This window comes from Natator depressus, chromosome 10 (assembly GCF_965152275.1).
Source record: "Natator depressus isolate rNatDep1 chromosome 10, rNatDep2.hap1, whole genome shotgun sequence".
Classification (NCBI taxonomy): Eukaryota; Metazoa; Chordata; order Testudines; family Cheloniidae; genus Natator; species Natator depressus.
The window spans coordinates 22,538,868-22,555,273 of NC_134243.1; positions in this window are offsets into that span (position 1 = coordinate 22,538,868).

The window sequence follows — 16,406 nt, forward strand, 5'->3', positions numbered from 1 at the left end:
TTCTCCCTGCCCTCGAGCGAGCCCCCCCCCTCCGCGCCAGCCTTACCACTCCCCCGCCTTCGAGCGAGCCCCCCCGCACCCTCCGAACCCCTTCTCCCTGCCCTCGAGCGAGCCCCCCCCCTCCGCGCCAGCCTGACCACTCCCCCGCCTTCGAGCGAGCCCCCCCGCACCCTCCGAACCCCTTCTCCCTGCCCTCGAGCGAGCCCCCCCCTCCGCGCCAGCCCGGCCCCTCCCTCCGCCTTCGAGCGAGCCCCCCCGCACCAGCTGAACCCCTTCTCCCTGCCCTCGAGCGAGCCCCCCCCTCCGCGCCAGCCCGGCCCCTCCCTCTGCCTTCGAGCGAGCCCCCCCGCACCAGCTGAACCCCTTCTCCCTGCCCTCGAGCGACACCCCCCCTCCGCGCCAGCCCGGCCCCTCCCTCCGCCTTCGAGCGAGCCCCCCCCCGCACCAGCTGAACCCCTTCTCCCTGCCCTCGAGCGAGCCCCCCCCCCTCCGCGCCAGCCCGGCCCCTCCCTCCGCCTTCGAGCGAGCCCCCCCCCGCACCAGCTGAACCCCTTCTCCCTGCCCTCGAGCGACACCCCCCCTCCGCGCCAGCCCGGCCCCTCCCCCACAGCCCTTGAGCGAGGTACCCCCGCACCAGCCCGGACCCCCGATGCTTCAAGCGAGCCTCCCCCCTCACGAACCCTCCCTTTCCCCCCTTTCCTCCCCCCTCCCTCCCACCTTATCTTCCCTGCTGGTGGTGCCTTCCGTGAATGGGTGGGTCCCGCTTCCCAGAGCCACCTGGACCCTGGTGCTGGGGCAGGTGAGGGCCCGGCTGCTGGGAGAACAAGGAAAGGGAGCGGGGCCCATCCATGGCACACTCACTCCAACCCGCTTTTAAGAAATGTGGGGTGTGGGGAAGAGGCCTGGCCCTTTCCGTCCCCCCCCCCCCAAATGCCCATGGGTTCCAGAGTTGTCAGGCTTTCCAGGGAGATTGGGTCAGAGGCTTTGCCTGCAGTAGCCGGTAGTCCAGGTTTAACATTTACATGCCTTGTTCACCACTCACCAGGGCCTCTGCACAGATGCCACTTTCAGGTGTTCTTAGTGTTCTCCTCTGTTAGCAGAGCCGATAATCTACCAAGCCCTCCATCCCCAACCACCTCAGACCTTGCCACATAGTGTTAGGGCATGCCAGGCATAGGCGTGGGAACTAGAGGTGCGGGGTGTGCTGCAGCACCTCCAGGTTTTACATGGGGCTCTGCTCCCGGCCCTGCATGTGGGGGTCCCAGCTCCACGCCTGGGGCTCTGCTTCTGGCCCCCAACGCAGGGTCCCAGCTACTGGTTCAGAGCCCAGGGCTCCCCTCCTGGCCCCATGCCTGGGGCTCTGCTTCTGGCCCTGCACATGGGATCCTAGCTGCTGGCCCCTCACCCAGGGCTTGGTTCCCTTCCTGGCCCCATACTCAGGGTCCTGGCTTCCTTCACACCTGCATCTCTATTCCTGGCCCCACACATGGAGTCCCGGCTGCCACTCCACACCTGGGGCTCTGCTCCCGACCCCACATGCAGGGTCCCAGCCCCACACCGAGGGCTCCACTCCCAGCCCCACATGCAGGGTCCTGGCTGCTGGCCCCATGCCCACCCCCAGCTTCGGCCTCCTTACCTCCGTCCAGGTCCCCCGCCCCGTCCCATAGACATGACCCTGCTCCCATCCCCAGCTCAGGGGAGACAGGGCTGAGGGGGCTGGCTTTCAGCACCCCCACTAGTAAAAGTGTTCCAGCACCACTGATGCAGGGGATCTCTCACAGCAGCCTGAGACTGGCAAAGTACAGGGGCATGCAGAAAAATCCCTTCTTCAACCCTGCATGATCACACTGCTGCAAGAACCCCAACAGGTTTGGCATTCATCATCATTCTGGATAAGTATACAAGCTTGTGAATGGGTATCTAACCTACATATTGCAGGATAGATTCAATCACATATGCATAGAAAGCAGGACAAAGCAATCTAGATTAAACACCTAGCTTTCTCTAATTAAATCAGTGCAACAAACTACATGAGTATGGCTTTTCCCCTTAATATGACAGTTGGCCTAGTCAATAGCACCAAGCCACAACACTCAAGGTTCTTGCCAGCTTCTGTTGCAATTCAACCTATACAGACAGTGCAAAGCATTTCAGAACAGCATACTGTATTATACTGAACCTGTACAGCGTTTATAAGGAAGGGGAAGCTACCGCCTTGAAAGGAGAATTTATTCCGTGGTCCATGTGGTATTTTTATTTTAGTAGCACCTCAATCACAATCAAGGCCCCATTCTGATAGGCATTGTACAACAAGATTCCCACATTCTTCAAAGCCTTCTAATGTCAATTTGTGCTTTATTTGTATTGTGGTAGCACCGAGGGGACCAAACCCTAGTGGGCTGGACACTGTGTGAACAAACATAACTAAGACAGTTGTTGGTCCAAAGAGTTTTACAATTTATGTAAATCTCACTAGGGATGTCTATTTCCAGACCTATGTTTAATATTAGTTATTCCCTCCCAAATTTTTGTGATACCTTGTACTCCACCTGTAACCAGATTAAGGGGTTTCTTCAATCTTTCTCTGAAGCATCTGGTAGTAGTTGCTGTTGGAGGATACTAGAGTTGAGCAATCACTGTTAATAATGCAGGATGGCAGTTGCCAACAAAACAAAAACCAGCTTGTTCCAGAAATAGCCCTTGAAAAGTTAGTTTAAGGTTGATAAAATGCTCTAGAGAACCCTTCTGCAAGAACCTTTCCTCACCTCAGTCCCTGGAAAAATCATGGAGCAGGTCCTCAAGGAATCAATTCTGAAGCACTTGGAGGAGAGGAAAGTGATCAGGAACAGTCAGCATGGATTCACCAACGGCAAGTCATGCCTGACTAATCTAATTGCCTTCTGTGACGAGATAACTGGCTCTGTGGATGAGGGGAAAGCCGTGGACGTGTTATTCCTTGGCTTTAGCAAAGCTTTTGATACAGTCTCCCACAGTATTCTTGCCAGAAAGTTAAAGAAGTATGGGCTGGATGAATGGACTATAAGGTGGATAGAAAGCTGGCTAGATTGTCGAGCTCAACGGGTAGTGATCAATAGCTCCATGTCTAGTTGGCAGCCGGTATCAAGTGGAGTGCCCCAACAGTCAGTCCTGGGGCCGGTTTTGTTCAATATCTTCATTAGTGACTCGGCGGATGGCGTGGATTGCACCCTCAGCAAGTTTGCAGATAACAATAACCTGGGAGGAGAGGTAGATACGCTGGAGGGTAGCGATAGGATACAGAGGGACCTAGACAAATTGGAGGATTGGGCCAAAAGAAATCTGATGAGGTTCAACAAGGACAAGTGCAGAGTCCTGCATTTAGGACGGAAGAATCCCATGCACTGCTACAGCCTAGGGACCAAATGGCTAGGCAGCAGTTCTGCAGAAAAGGACCTAGGGGTTACAGTGGACGAGAAGCTGGATATGAGTCAACAGTGTGCCCTTGTTGCCAAGAAGGCCAATGGCATTTTGGGATGTATAAATAGGGGCATTGCCAGCAGATCGAGGGATGTGATCGTTCCCCTCTATTCGACATTGGTGAGGCTCATCTAGAGTACTGTGTCCAGTTTTGGGCCCCAGACTACAAGACGGATGTGAAAAAATTGGAAGGAGTCTAGCAGTGGGCAACAAAAATGATTAGGGGACTGGAACACATGACTTATGAGGAGAGGCTGAGGGAACTGGGATTGTTTAGTCTGCGGAAGAGAAGAGTGAGGGGCGATTTGATAGCTGCTTTCAAAGGGGGATACCTGAAAGGGGGTTCCAAAGAGGATGGATCTAGACTGTTCTCAGTGGTAGCAGATGAGAGAACGAGGAGTAATGGTCTCAAGTTGCAGTGGGTGAGGTTTAGGTTGGATATTAGGAAAAACTTTTTCACTAGGAGGGTAGTGAAGCACTGGGATGCGTTACCTAGGGAGGTGGTGGAATTTCCTTCCTTAGAAATTATTAAGGTCAGGCTTGACAAAGCCCTGGCTGGGATGATTTAGTTGGGGATTGGTCCTGCTTTGAGCAGGGGGTTGGACTAGATGACCTCCTGAGGTCCCTTCCAACCCCGATATTCTATGAAAAGTTACAGCATTTTCAGAAAAAATTAGCCCATTTTACCATCTCTCATCTTTTATTTGTTATCCAGAGCTTGCATAACTCCTTGCCTGCTTTTTACAAGCTTCACTTTACTGGTGGTTTACTTTTAATGAGTTGAATAAAACGTGTTAGTCATGTGTTCATGATCAGCTGTGAAGGAAGAGACTAAAAATTAATCACTAAGCACTTTCTGCAAGTTTAAAAATTGCACTTTTTTAAAAAGTGCAAGATCAATTAACTGGTTGCTTTCCTAGTTCATAGCAAGCGGTCTGACTGTTCTGACAATTCAATGTTTGTCATCAGGATATTCCATCTATTCTTTTTGTCAGTTGAACAGATGCAGTGGTAGCTTCAGACCACACCATTCAAATGTGGGTACCTTATTAAGATGTATGAATCCCACATTTAGGTGGGTAATACAGAGGTGGAAAAATGCCTGTTTTAAATACCTAATTGTCAATGCAAGTGCTAGAGAGACAGAGTGAGGTAATCTCTTTTATTTGACCAACTTGAGTTGTTGAGAGAGACAAGCTTTTGGGCCACACTGAGCTCTTCTTCACATCTGAGTGGCTCAAAAGCTGTCTTTCTCTCTCCCTCTCACCAACAGAAGTTGGTTCAATAAAAAACATTACCTCTCTCACCTTGTCTCTTTAGTATCCTGGGACCTGCACAGCTACATCTACATGGCAGAGTAAGTATCCTGATGTAAGATATAGGTGTCCTAGTAGTAAAGCACCTACTTTTATCAGAGTTGTTAGATTCTTTTGCATGAATGCATTTATGACAGAGCTGATCAGTAAGAAAAGTCTCTTCAGTTTATTAGGGGGGAAAAAAACACTTCAGTAATTGCACCTTCCTAACCCTAAAGAAAAGTCTAGCAGTCTCTTCTGGCACACTTTGAAAACCTGTTCCCTTTATAAAAAATATTCAGTGGTTTTTGCAACATGTATTCAATAAATCACACAGGACAACATTGTTTGTTCATATCAGTGTCTCATAGTTGCTAATGGACTCGTTTTCAATATCCCAGGGGCACTTCTCTAATAAAAAGATAGGCCTTCCCAGATGGAGAGCACAAGGTACGACCTTCACCATTTTACAGGAAGTCAGGGAAGGACACTGGCACACTCAGTAGAGACAAGCTAAAACACGCTCTGCAGCTGTGCAGCAGATGAGAAACTGTTGATAATGCTTCCTACAGTGTGACAGATCAGCTAGTTAGTATAGAAAATATTCACACTTTCTCTTTCTAGCAGCCAACACTGAGGGAAAGTTTTTTCATTACAGCTGAAGCAATTTTTTTCTCTCAACTTTACACTGTCTGCAGCATCTCCTCTCTTTCAATAAATACCTTCTTCTTTAGCACTCAGTACTCCCAGTTCATCCACATTTCTAATGGCTTCAGCAAGAGTTTTGTGTGCAGAAGAACTGCACAATCAGGCTATAATCATAGAAGTTAGAGATGACCAAGACCCAATCTCTTTGCTAGTTCAGGATTGAGCCTTACAGTAAGTTTCCTAGGGTTTTATCCAGTCTAGTTTCAAATGTTCTTAGCAGTGGAAGTGCAATAACTTCCCCTTGAAGACTGTACCACAGGCCAGTCAGTTGCACTGCCAAGGAGATTTATGTTCAGATTACAATTGTACTTTTCTGAATTTTGTCCTGTTACTCCTAGATATTCCCCACCAACTCCCTCCCTTGTAATGTCCAAAATAGTCTTTCTCCTTGTCTGATAGTTACATCCTTTGGTTATTCATCTTAGCCAAACTGCACCTCTCTTTTGGAGTTTCCTCATGTCAACCCTCCCAATCCCCTGACGATTTTTATTACTTTCCTAGGAACTCAAACTCTCCAATTTGTCAGTGTCTTGGTAGAAGCACAATGCCCCAGAAATAGATGAAGGATCAAATTTGTGTAGCAACACTTATTCTTTATATAACCATAATATTTCTTCCTCGCGCTTCCTTTTGCTCACAGATTTGGAATGGTTTATGAGTATTTGCTCTTTGTATTAGAAATACAAGTTCTGATACTGCTAGGATTGTAATTGCCAAGACCACATTCCTTTTTGGAAGGTTGGTACACTTGCTTTTCCAGAAGCAACTATTACTGATGCAATAATTTGTGAATTCCCATAATATTTTGGAATGTATATCATTCATGCCTGGTTGACACCTAAACCTAGGTCAACTTAGCTATGTCACTCATGGGTGTGAAAAATTCATGCTCCTGAAAGACATAATTACGGTGACCTAAACCTTGGGTCAGAAGACAGGATACTGGTCTAGGTGGACCTTTGGTCTGACCCAGAATGGATGTTCTTATGTTCTGGTATAGACAGCACTATGTCGACAAAACAATCCTTCCTTTGAGCTGATCACTGCCTTTTGAGGGGCTAGATTAACTACAGAGGTGAAAAGTCCCCTTCCGTTGCTGTAGCAAGCATCTATGCTATGGTGCTACAGTGATACAGCTGCAGTGCACTGTAGTGTCTGCAGCATGGACAAGCCCTCAGACAGGAATGGTGGTTTTGCAGGGTGTTCCTTCCTCTCTAGCTGTTTGAACGTCTGTTTTTATTCAAAATATATTTTAGAAGGGCAAAATGTCACTGTCCTTGTTTGAGGAAGAGGTGAGACAATTCATTTATGAATGGTCCCATTGCTGAGCCAACTTGTAATTACAGTAACCTACAAATATGTTGAAGATGTAAAGCCAAAGTCTGACTCCCTTTGAACCTATCAATAACAATACTCAGACAAAGGGGGTCCATGGCCACATAGTATGACTTTAATCCAGGCATCTAAAAGCTCCACAGGGTTATTACCGATCTGGTACAGTCAGGTTAAGTGTGGACGATTGCATGGCTGCCAATCCAAAGCTATGGGCAGACAACAGTCCTTCTTAGGGTGACCAGATGTCCTGATTCTATAGGGACAGTCCTGATATTTGGAACTTTTTCTTATATAGGCACCTACTACCCCCCACTCCTTGTCCCAATTTTTCACATTTGCTATCTGGTCACTCTATTCCTTCTTGACCTCAAGTCCAATCTTCAGGGCTTGACATGCAGGGACTTTCTCTCTGAGGTGGGCTATCTGACACTATATGTGACACTGTGAGCAGGTGATTTCTACCCTCTCTACTTTTTATTTCCTCATCTGTAAAATGGAGATAACACCCAACTTTAAACAGCATTTTCAGATCATGCAATTGACAAATTTTATTATAGTTCTGCCAGTTGATGGATATACACCACTCCAATTGACTTTAACATGACTAATATATGAAAAACATGGCCCCTTAAGTTTTAATTGTTTTGATTATTGGTCCCTCTGCTCAGGGGCATTCTTTAGTCATATTGCTCTACGTAGAGCTTTTAATGACACGTCAATGCAGCTTTATTTTACAAGCCAATAACCAGATTCCTGCATGGATAATCTATGAGATTGAAGGCTGAGTAACTAGTCATAGTGAGGGAATCTGATTATTGCTTAGGAAAATAGAGGGATGATAGTATAATAAGTTTAATTAATATAGCAATTTTCATTTCCCATTAGGTTTAGGAAGTGCAATGTCATTAACTATTTGAAGGGTGTGGGGAACTGAGACTTCTTACAATGGGCAGGAAGTTGAGCATGGCTCTGTCATTTTATTGTGGATTAGAGGTATTTCTATACCACAGTTAAACACCTGAGGCTGGCCTATGACAGCTAACTCAAGCTCATAGAGCTCAGGCTTGGTCTGGAGCCTGAGCTCTGGGACCTTCCCCTCTTGTGGGGTCTCCGAGCCTGGGTTCCAGCCGAAGCCCAAATGTGTCCATTGCAATTAAACAGCCCCTTAGCCCAAGCCCTGTGATGCCAAGTCACCTGTCATGGGCCAGCTGTGGGTGTTCAACTGCAGCGTAGACATTATAAAATGACATCATTTGCAGCTACTCTTTTTCAAACCTGGACATTTGTTAGCACATATACAGTGTGATCTTGGGTCTTATTTTCATTTTGTTATAATGACCTAAAATAGCAAAGCATAAAAGTAATGTGTAAGCTTTTAAAATGAAGGTGAAGTATCCCATGGTAGTGGAGTTGTTGGAGCTAACTGTTGTTGGTACTAATTCCACCTTCACACATACTTTAATAAATGTTTACTCAAATAAAACAAAAAGGCAGTTCTTCTTACGCACCAGTAATTTCAAGGCTGAGTCTTCTTACCCTATTCAGTACAGAAGGTACTACTGCATGATGGCAGCAGACTGGGAAATGTGTGTAAGACAACCAAAGAAGGTATGGCTAAAACCCATTTGAGCATAAGCTCAGCTGCAGCCTTTGAAGCCCCTTTTGGCATTCAGTCTGCAAAGGGAAGTATTTGACTTGAAAGAGACATTCTTGTGTATGGTTACACAGATGTTAATTAGAAATGTGGATCCAGTACTGTATCTTTTATTGGGGTGAGGAGTGAGTCTAGTCATACTTCTCATTTTTGTCTGATTACAACACAACTGTCTGTCTCTCATTTTACATCTCACTCCACATATTTGGTGTTCTCATTGTTTATCTTACATAGTCACATCACAAAGCCCAAATGTCTGGAAAACAAGAAAAAAAGCAAACATAATTCTGGGATGTATTAGCAGGAGTATTGTAAGCAAGACGAGAAGTAATTCTTCTGCTCTACTCCATGCTGATTAGGCCTTACTTTGGAGTATTGTATCCAGTTCTGGGTGCCACATTTCTCCAATTTGTCCACATCTTTCCTGAAAGTCCAGAGAAGAGCAACAAAAATGATTAGAGGTCTAGAAAACATGACCTATGAGGGAAGATTGAAAAAAAATTGGGTTTGTTTAGTCTGGAGAAGAGAAGACTGAGAGGGGACATAAGTTTTCAAGTACATAAAAGGTTGTGACAAGGAGGAGGGAGAAAAATTGTTCTTAACCTCTGAGGATAGGACAAGAAGCAATGGGCTTAAATTGCAGCAAAGGTGTGTGACGTTACACTCTATATGATTTTATGAAAATATACTAATGTGTGAATATAATGTAACTGGAATATGTTTCATGCAAAAGTTCTCTTGTAAGGTATCGTACAAAGCTTATAATCTGCTAAGTGTGGTCATCCTATTTGTATAAATGTATCAGTCTTGTATCTGAAACTAGAAATATGAAATATAACTGAGGGCCTATTGTAGTTATGCAAAGTGTGGGCCATTAATGGTGGTTTGGAATCTTGATGGCTCCCATCAGTCAGGACAATTGACTGTGGATGGCTCTGTTTGTAGGCAGGCCTTCCTGTGAGTCAGGCTGGGAGGAATGAAGGCTTGGAGTCTCACAGGAAATGTGACCATGTCACCTGGTACTGGAATCCATCTTAAACCTGGGGCTTTTCCATTTAGAAGGGGGAGGGAGAAAGACCCAGAGAGACAAAAGATTTCCGCCTTGTACCAAAGCCATATAAGGGGGTGGAACAGAACAAAAGGGGGCTGCAATTATGAGAAATCCCCTAGCTACCACCTGAGCAGGAACAAGGGCTGTACCAGGGGAAAGGATTCTGCCCAGACTAGGAAGGCATCCAGTCTGTGAAAGAAACTTATTGAAACACCTACGGGTGAGGTTTTATCTGTATTTGATTTTCTTACTGTATTAGGCATAGACTTGCATGTTCTATTTTATTTTGCTTGGTAATTCACTTTGGAACCACTTAAATCCTACTTTCTGTATTTAATAAAATCACTTTTTACTTATTAATTAACCCAGAGTATGTATTAATACGTGGGTTGGGGAGGGGGGAGGGCAAACAGCTGTGCATATCTCTATCAGTGAACAATTTGAGTTTAAATGGATTTATTTGGGCTTTGGACCCCATTGGCAGTTGAGCATCTGAGTGTTAAAGACAGGAACACTTCTTAAGCCATTTTCAGTTCAGCCTGCAGCTTTTGCAGGACGTGGTTTAGACTTGGGTCTGTGTTTGTAGCAGGATAGTGGGTCTGGCTCAAACCAGGCAGGGCACTGAACCCCGAAGCTGGCAAGGAAAGTGGGCTCAGGGGTAGTCTCGGCACATCAGTTGGCAACCCCAAGGGGGTTTTGTGATCCAACCTGTCACAGGGCGGTTTAGGTTGGACATGAGGATAAGCTTCCTAACTGTCGGAGCGATTAAGTACTGGAATAAATTACCTAGGGAGGTTGTGGAATCTCCATCATTGGGGATTTTTAAGAGCAGGTTTGATAAACACCTGTCAGGGATGGTCTAGACAGTACATAGTCCTGCCTTGAGTGCAGGAGACTGGACTAGATGACCTCTCGAGGTCCCTTCCAGTTCTATGATTCTATGTATGTTAAAGAAACATTGCTGAGCTTGCTGTTTTTCTTTGTCTGTCCCTACTTTTGGGGGCATCTGAATCCCACACTTTAGAGGCCCTTGACTTGCTGCAACATTGAACTCCAGACATATCACATAACCTCTGTACCTCAGTTCCCCCTTCACAGCTGTAAAATGAATACAGTAATATCTACTTCACAGGAGTTATCACAACCTGAGACTCTGACAAACAGAGAACAAAGGCTTTTGCCTTTCACAAGCTTCCTCCATTTCCTGGTACAACTTCACCCTTTTCTGTGCCAGAGGCGTTCTGTCGGTGTGCTCATGTGTATCCCAGCTCTTGTGAGATTTTTTTTTCCCCCCCACTTTCTCAGACTCCTGTATCCCCCAAGGCCCTCCCATTAAAGTTAATTTTAAAAAAATAAGAACTCACATGGGTTTTAAACTTCTGATTTAATTTTCTGTGCGGATAGGCATTGCTACAGGAAGTATCTGTAGCAGAGCTGGAGGATTGCAGCAAGGTTTGGTGACAGTGCTACTGCTTTTGCAAAGTGGAAGATTTAAGACAGTATTACAGGTGACAAAATTTTACTGCATATGAGTTTAAAAAACCACCAAAAAACTACTTTTGGAGACAGGCCCAAAACGGAAACACAAGGTGCAAACTTTGTGACTGGAGCCCATCTCTGTAACAGCCTGAACCAGAACACTAGATACTCTTGAGTTGTGGGGAAGTTCATATTTTAAGTCCCGTTTCAAATTTTCTGAATCAGCATCCTAAGTGATATTTTTCTGTTCTTTGAAGTATTGTAATGATTAGGTATCTACTGGCTGGAATTCATAAACCAGGCCATGTGTAAATTGTATCCTATGGCCATTTTAGTTATTTGTGGAGAATTGTGATTAGGTCATGGAAATTAGGACTTCTGGATTATATTCCTGGTTCTGCCATTGATTTACTGCAATATTGAACTTCAGATGCATCACATAACCTCTCTGTACCTCAGTTCCCCCTTCACAACTGTAAAATAGATACAGTAATATCTACTTCACAGGGGTTATAAAGATTAACCTACTGTTTTTAAAGTGTGTTGAGATCCTTAAATGAGAGTTATTAAAGAGACAAGGTGGGTGAGGTAGTATCTTTTATTAGATCAATTTCTATGGTGAGAGAGAAGCTTTCAAGGGACTCAGAGCTCTTCCGGTCTATAAGTGCTATTAAAATAGACTATTGTGGGGGGGAAAAAGGACTACAGTTTGTTAATTTTAAAACTGCACTGTGAGTGATGCCACAGGTAGAGTCATACAAATCCATAATGATTAGTAGTTTTGTTGCTTTTGAACTATGCACATTAGGTTTTACAGTACCCAGTCCTAGATATTACTTATTACGAAGACCATAGATTAACAATGTTGAAATGTTTTTAAAATCAATTTTCTGTATTCTGTTTACATAATCTTAAAAAGCTGTGGAATAAAAAATGTCAGAAATATTTCTATGTAGTTTTTTTTTAAACAAACAAGCACCAATCATTTGAGCTAAATTTTTGATCTGACAGGCTTCCCTTGCTTATAAACAATACAGAGTAAGAAAAATCAATTATTTTCTTTTACCCAATGATACTGTTCAGCCAGCTCCTAGACATACTGGTGACAGACTTAGTACATGGCTCCCAGCCAGACAAGTGAAACTAATAATGATCTGTAATTTCTCTAATACTTTCACTCTACCATGTCCATCAGTATGGAGTGCTTCCCAGCAGTGGTGGAATAGCCACTGAGCCGACGGAGCCTGTGCCAGGGACCTTGGCCAATTGGAGGGCCCTCCTGGAAAAACGGGCATGCCCCGACCCTCTCCACCAACCCGCCAGGTGCTCCTGCTGGGGAGCGGGGGCTTGCCCTGCTCCCCCTGCCCACCCAGCACTCCTGCCAGTAAGCAGGGGAAGCCTCCGCTCCCCGGAAGGAGCACTGGGCAGGTGGAGGGAGTGGGACAAGCCCCTGTGTGCCCCAATCCTGGAGGGGCAGGGGAGAGGCCCCCCACTTGTTCTGGCCCATAAGCTCTAACAAACTTAAGAGCACACATTTGTAACCCCTTCACTTCTCATTTTGAGCAGTTTAAGGTTTTGTTTCTTCAGCTCTGCCACGTAGCTTTTTTTAATATTAAAAAATTGAAGATAACAAAAAAGCATGTTCAACCTAACCAATATGAAGCATTGCCTTTGAGTTGATCTCTAGAGGTTAGAGACTCATGTACCTCTAGTATTTTTGATAAGAACATTTTCTGGTAAGCTGGGTGATTCAGCTACTGTACAGGACAGTTGTTTGCTTATTCTGCTACAGAATGGCGAGGAGGTGGGGAAATCAAGAGATTCAGGTCTCCTTTTACTGGGTTAAACTAATTTTGATTTGTCAAAATTGCAAGTTTTGTAAAGGTGACCTACAAATGAAGTAAAATGGTTTTTGTGTTTACCTTTTTTCCCCCTAATGTATTAAAGTGACCCTGAAGATCAACATTCCCTGCCCCATAACACAAACTTCAGTTTTTACCTTAGAAGTATGAGTCTTGTTTTCCTTGTCTTTTGCTGGAAATTTCCATGGAGAACCAGTAGGGGAGCTTTCTTTGCTCTTAACTGATTGGGGTGGAACTGTGGGTTTAAAAAACAAGTCTTTCCTCAGCTGTTTAAGGCATTTGATTTAAGTAGGTGCTATCACCACTAAGAAGTCTGACTGTAAATCCCCACTCCTCTCAATTGCTCAGGTTTTGCTTCTTTAGTTTGAGATATAATCCTACTTGTACTCCAGTGGTCCATAGAGAGCACTGAGTAGACAGTCTGAATGTCTAATATGAAAAACAAGCAAGGAGGGTGAAAAAACCCTGAGGTTTAAAATAAGCTGCAGCCACCTGTACTTCAAGTCTTTCTTATACCAGAAGGTATAAACAAGGTTCCAGCTCTTTTAGTGGGGGGCAGGTCATCTTTAAAAGCATGACCAAAATAAGACAGCAGGGGGATTCAGGTAATAGCAATGTAATGACTGTCAGACTTAACACCTGAGGAAAAGCTGTGTACCCCTAGAGCCCAAAAAGAAAAGGAGTACTTGTGGCACCTTAGAGACTAACCAATTTATTTGAGCATAAGCTTTCGTGAGCTACAGCTCACTTCATTGGATGCATAAAGTGGAACTCTGGACTACAGTCCACTAAGTTTCACTCTTTATCTCCTTATTTTTTCAGTGTAACAGCCGTGTTAGTCTGTATTCGTAAAAAGAAAAAAGAAAAGGAGTACTTGTGGCACCTTAGAGACTAACCAGTTTATTTGAGCATGAGCTTTCGTGAGCTACAGCTCACTTCATCGGATGCATAGCATGAAGTGAGCTGTAGCTCATGAAAGCTCATGCTCAAATAAACTGGTTAGTCTCTAAGGTGCCACAAGTACTCCTTTTCTTTTTTCTTTTTATTTTTTCAAGCCACTCAAAGGTTTGTCTTTAAAGGGTTCCCACTGATATTAAACCTTGGTGGATTTCTAGACGTATGGGCTGATGCCTACCAGGCATTTCAGACTGGAATTGAGACTTATCTTTTAAGTGTGTTTGTTCAACTAAAGAAAAGTTTTTTTAAAAAGCATTTACAGGCTTTAGTATCATGGTTTAATAAGTGCAAATGACCAAAGTGCTGTAATCTGAGGCGTGCTGTTAAAAACACACTCTAGTTTAAATAGTGTTGGCCTGGCAGACATGGAAGATGAAGTACCCTCTTTAGATACATAAAGATAGACTACATGTTGTGCAAGCTATTCCAGCACCTCTGCTTTGCTCCCTTCTATTGTGCTTGATAGAACAAGACATTTAGGCCCAAATCCCAAAGATACTTAGGTGCATGAACACCAGACTTAGGCACCTAAATCTCAGGTTTGCCACCTAAATCCCAGATTTGGCTCCACTGCTATCTACCCTGTATGCTCCTAAACTCACTCGGTGCCTATGTTTTCAGGGTAAAAGTTACCTGGATACCTAAATTTTGGGCATGTAAGCTACTGCCTCCTCCTAGCTGTCTGGATGCCTTTGTCCCACCTAAGCCCCAAAGTGATTCACAAACCAACGGAAGATGGGAGCTAGGCAGCCAAATGCCTATCTGAGGTCCAATGTGGTAGGTGCCCTCTGAGCATGGATGGATCCCATTGAAAATCCTACTGTTGCAAGAGGAGAAGGTGCCAGCACCACCCACCTTATATGTTTTAGCCCATTATTTAGAGTACTCACCTAGGATGTGGGAGATCCGGGTTCAATTCCTGCTCTGAGGGGAGAAAGGATTTGAACGAGGGTCTCTCCCTCTCAGGAGGCTGCTCTACCACTAGGCTAGGGAATATTCTGTGGTGGGGGTTCCTTTAATCTTTCCTGTCCACTGTGGATAAATAATAATGAGTGATTGACGCAGAGGACTGGACCCTGGGTCTCCCTGCTTCTCAGTGTATGCCCTAACCACAAGGCTATAGAGTCACTTGTTCCTGTGATTTTCTAGGAGCCTAAAAGTTTGGCATTGTGATGTTCAGGATTGTAATGGCAAAGTCCTTCCATGGATCTAGGGCTTAGTCCCCAGTATTTTTCTATATTCTGGAGCAATTATGTCAAAGGGACATCAGTATTCCCCTATCTTCTACTTCATAACCATATCAACATAAGTAATTTAGGGAAGGATTACATACCTGAAGTAGCAGACCTAGTAGAAAAAGGACTAATACACTGCAAATAATACTGTCCAGAAAATTCATATAAAGCATTGTAGCCCAGTAAGAGGGCTTTTCCAATTAAGCTTTGTGATCAGAGTTGCCTGACGTTAATAAAGAATCCAGAGGCAAATAAAAGACAAGAGGTTAGTTCAGTTTCACAAATAGGAGACTTAGGAATGTACTGCAAAACTCGAGACCAAAACAGTCATCACAGAACTCCAATCACAAAACTCTGTCCAGTCTTTTATATTGCTATTCCTCCTCTCACCATGCTATCCATACACTCTGCTAAATTAAATATATTCCAGGGAATGTTACTGTTCTCTCTCATCCACTAGGGTATTGATTGGCAACACAGCCAATGAAATGCAAGGTAGGAGCATTACATCAGAACACCCTGTGTGATCAATCAGTAATTCTGGTGGCAGGATATTGTTGTCTAGGCATTTCAGAGAATCTAACATACAGGACTTGGGTAGTTTCCTTTGTATCCATGGGTAGGATAGACTACTCACTCCGGTTCAGACTATTATGGTTGACATTTTAGAGACAATCCAGGAAATTCAGATTTCTTTCCTGCACAACAGTAATAGTTCAGCCGTACTGGATATATATACCAAATACATGGTTTTGCCACTGTGTGAGATTCTTCTCCATTGCATTTTTTGCCACTTGGACCAATGTTTCTGTATCACTCTGGTTCACTGACTATTCTAATTTCAAGTCTTTGTCCCTTACTTTAGGCCTCTTAAGTTTATTCTCCCTCTGAAACATGGTGAAGTATTTGGGACAGAGTTTATATGTCATATAATGTTGCATTGTGTTTCTGTTTAAACCCCCTGCCCCCCACCACTGCATAGTATTTCTACAGATTCAGACATTGGTGGTGATTTGCAGATTAAAGTAAAAGTATATTCCCTGCTCCCAAGATGTTTAAAATCCAGGTTAAATGTAGCATAGAATGGGGACAATAGGCAAGGGTAAATGGAATGAGAGAGAGATTTGGGAGGGTTTGGCTGGAGGATAGGAGGGTGGGGTGGCATGGGATCAGGATGGCATCCTGACAGGTGTCCAGACAGTTTTAGGAGACCAGGGAGTGACTAGGAAGACCAGGGCATGAACCTAGCAATAGAGAGCAGATTTAGAGGCGTTGCCAGCAAGCAGTGAAGAGTCTTCATTGTGGGGAGGATTTGAAGCCAATGAAGGCATTCATGGTGTGTGTTTGGCATCAGAAGTTTGAATCACAGTTGAG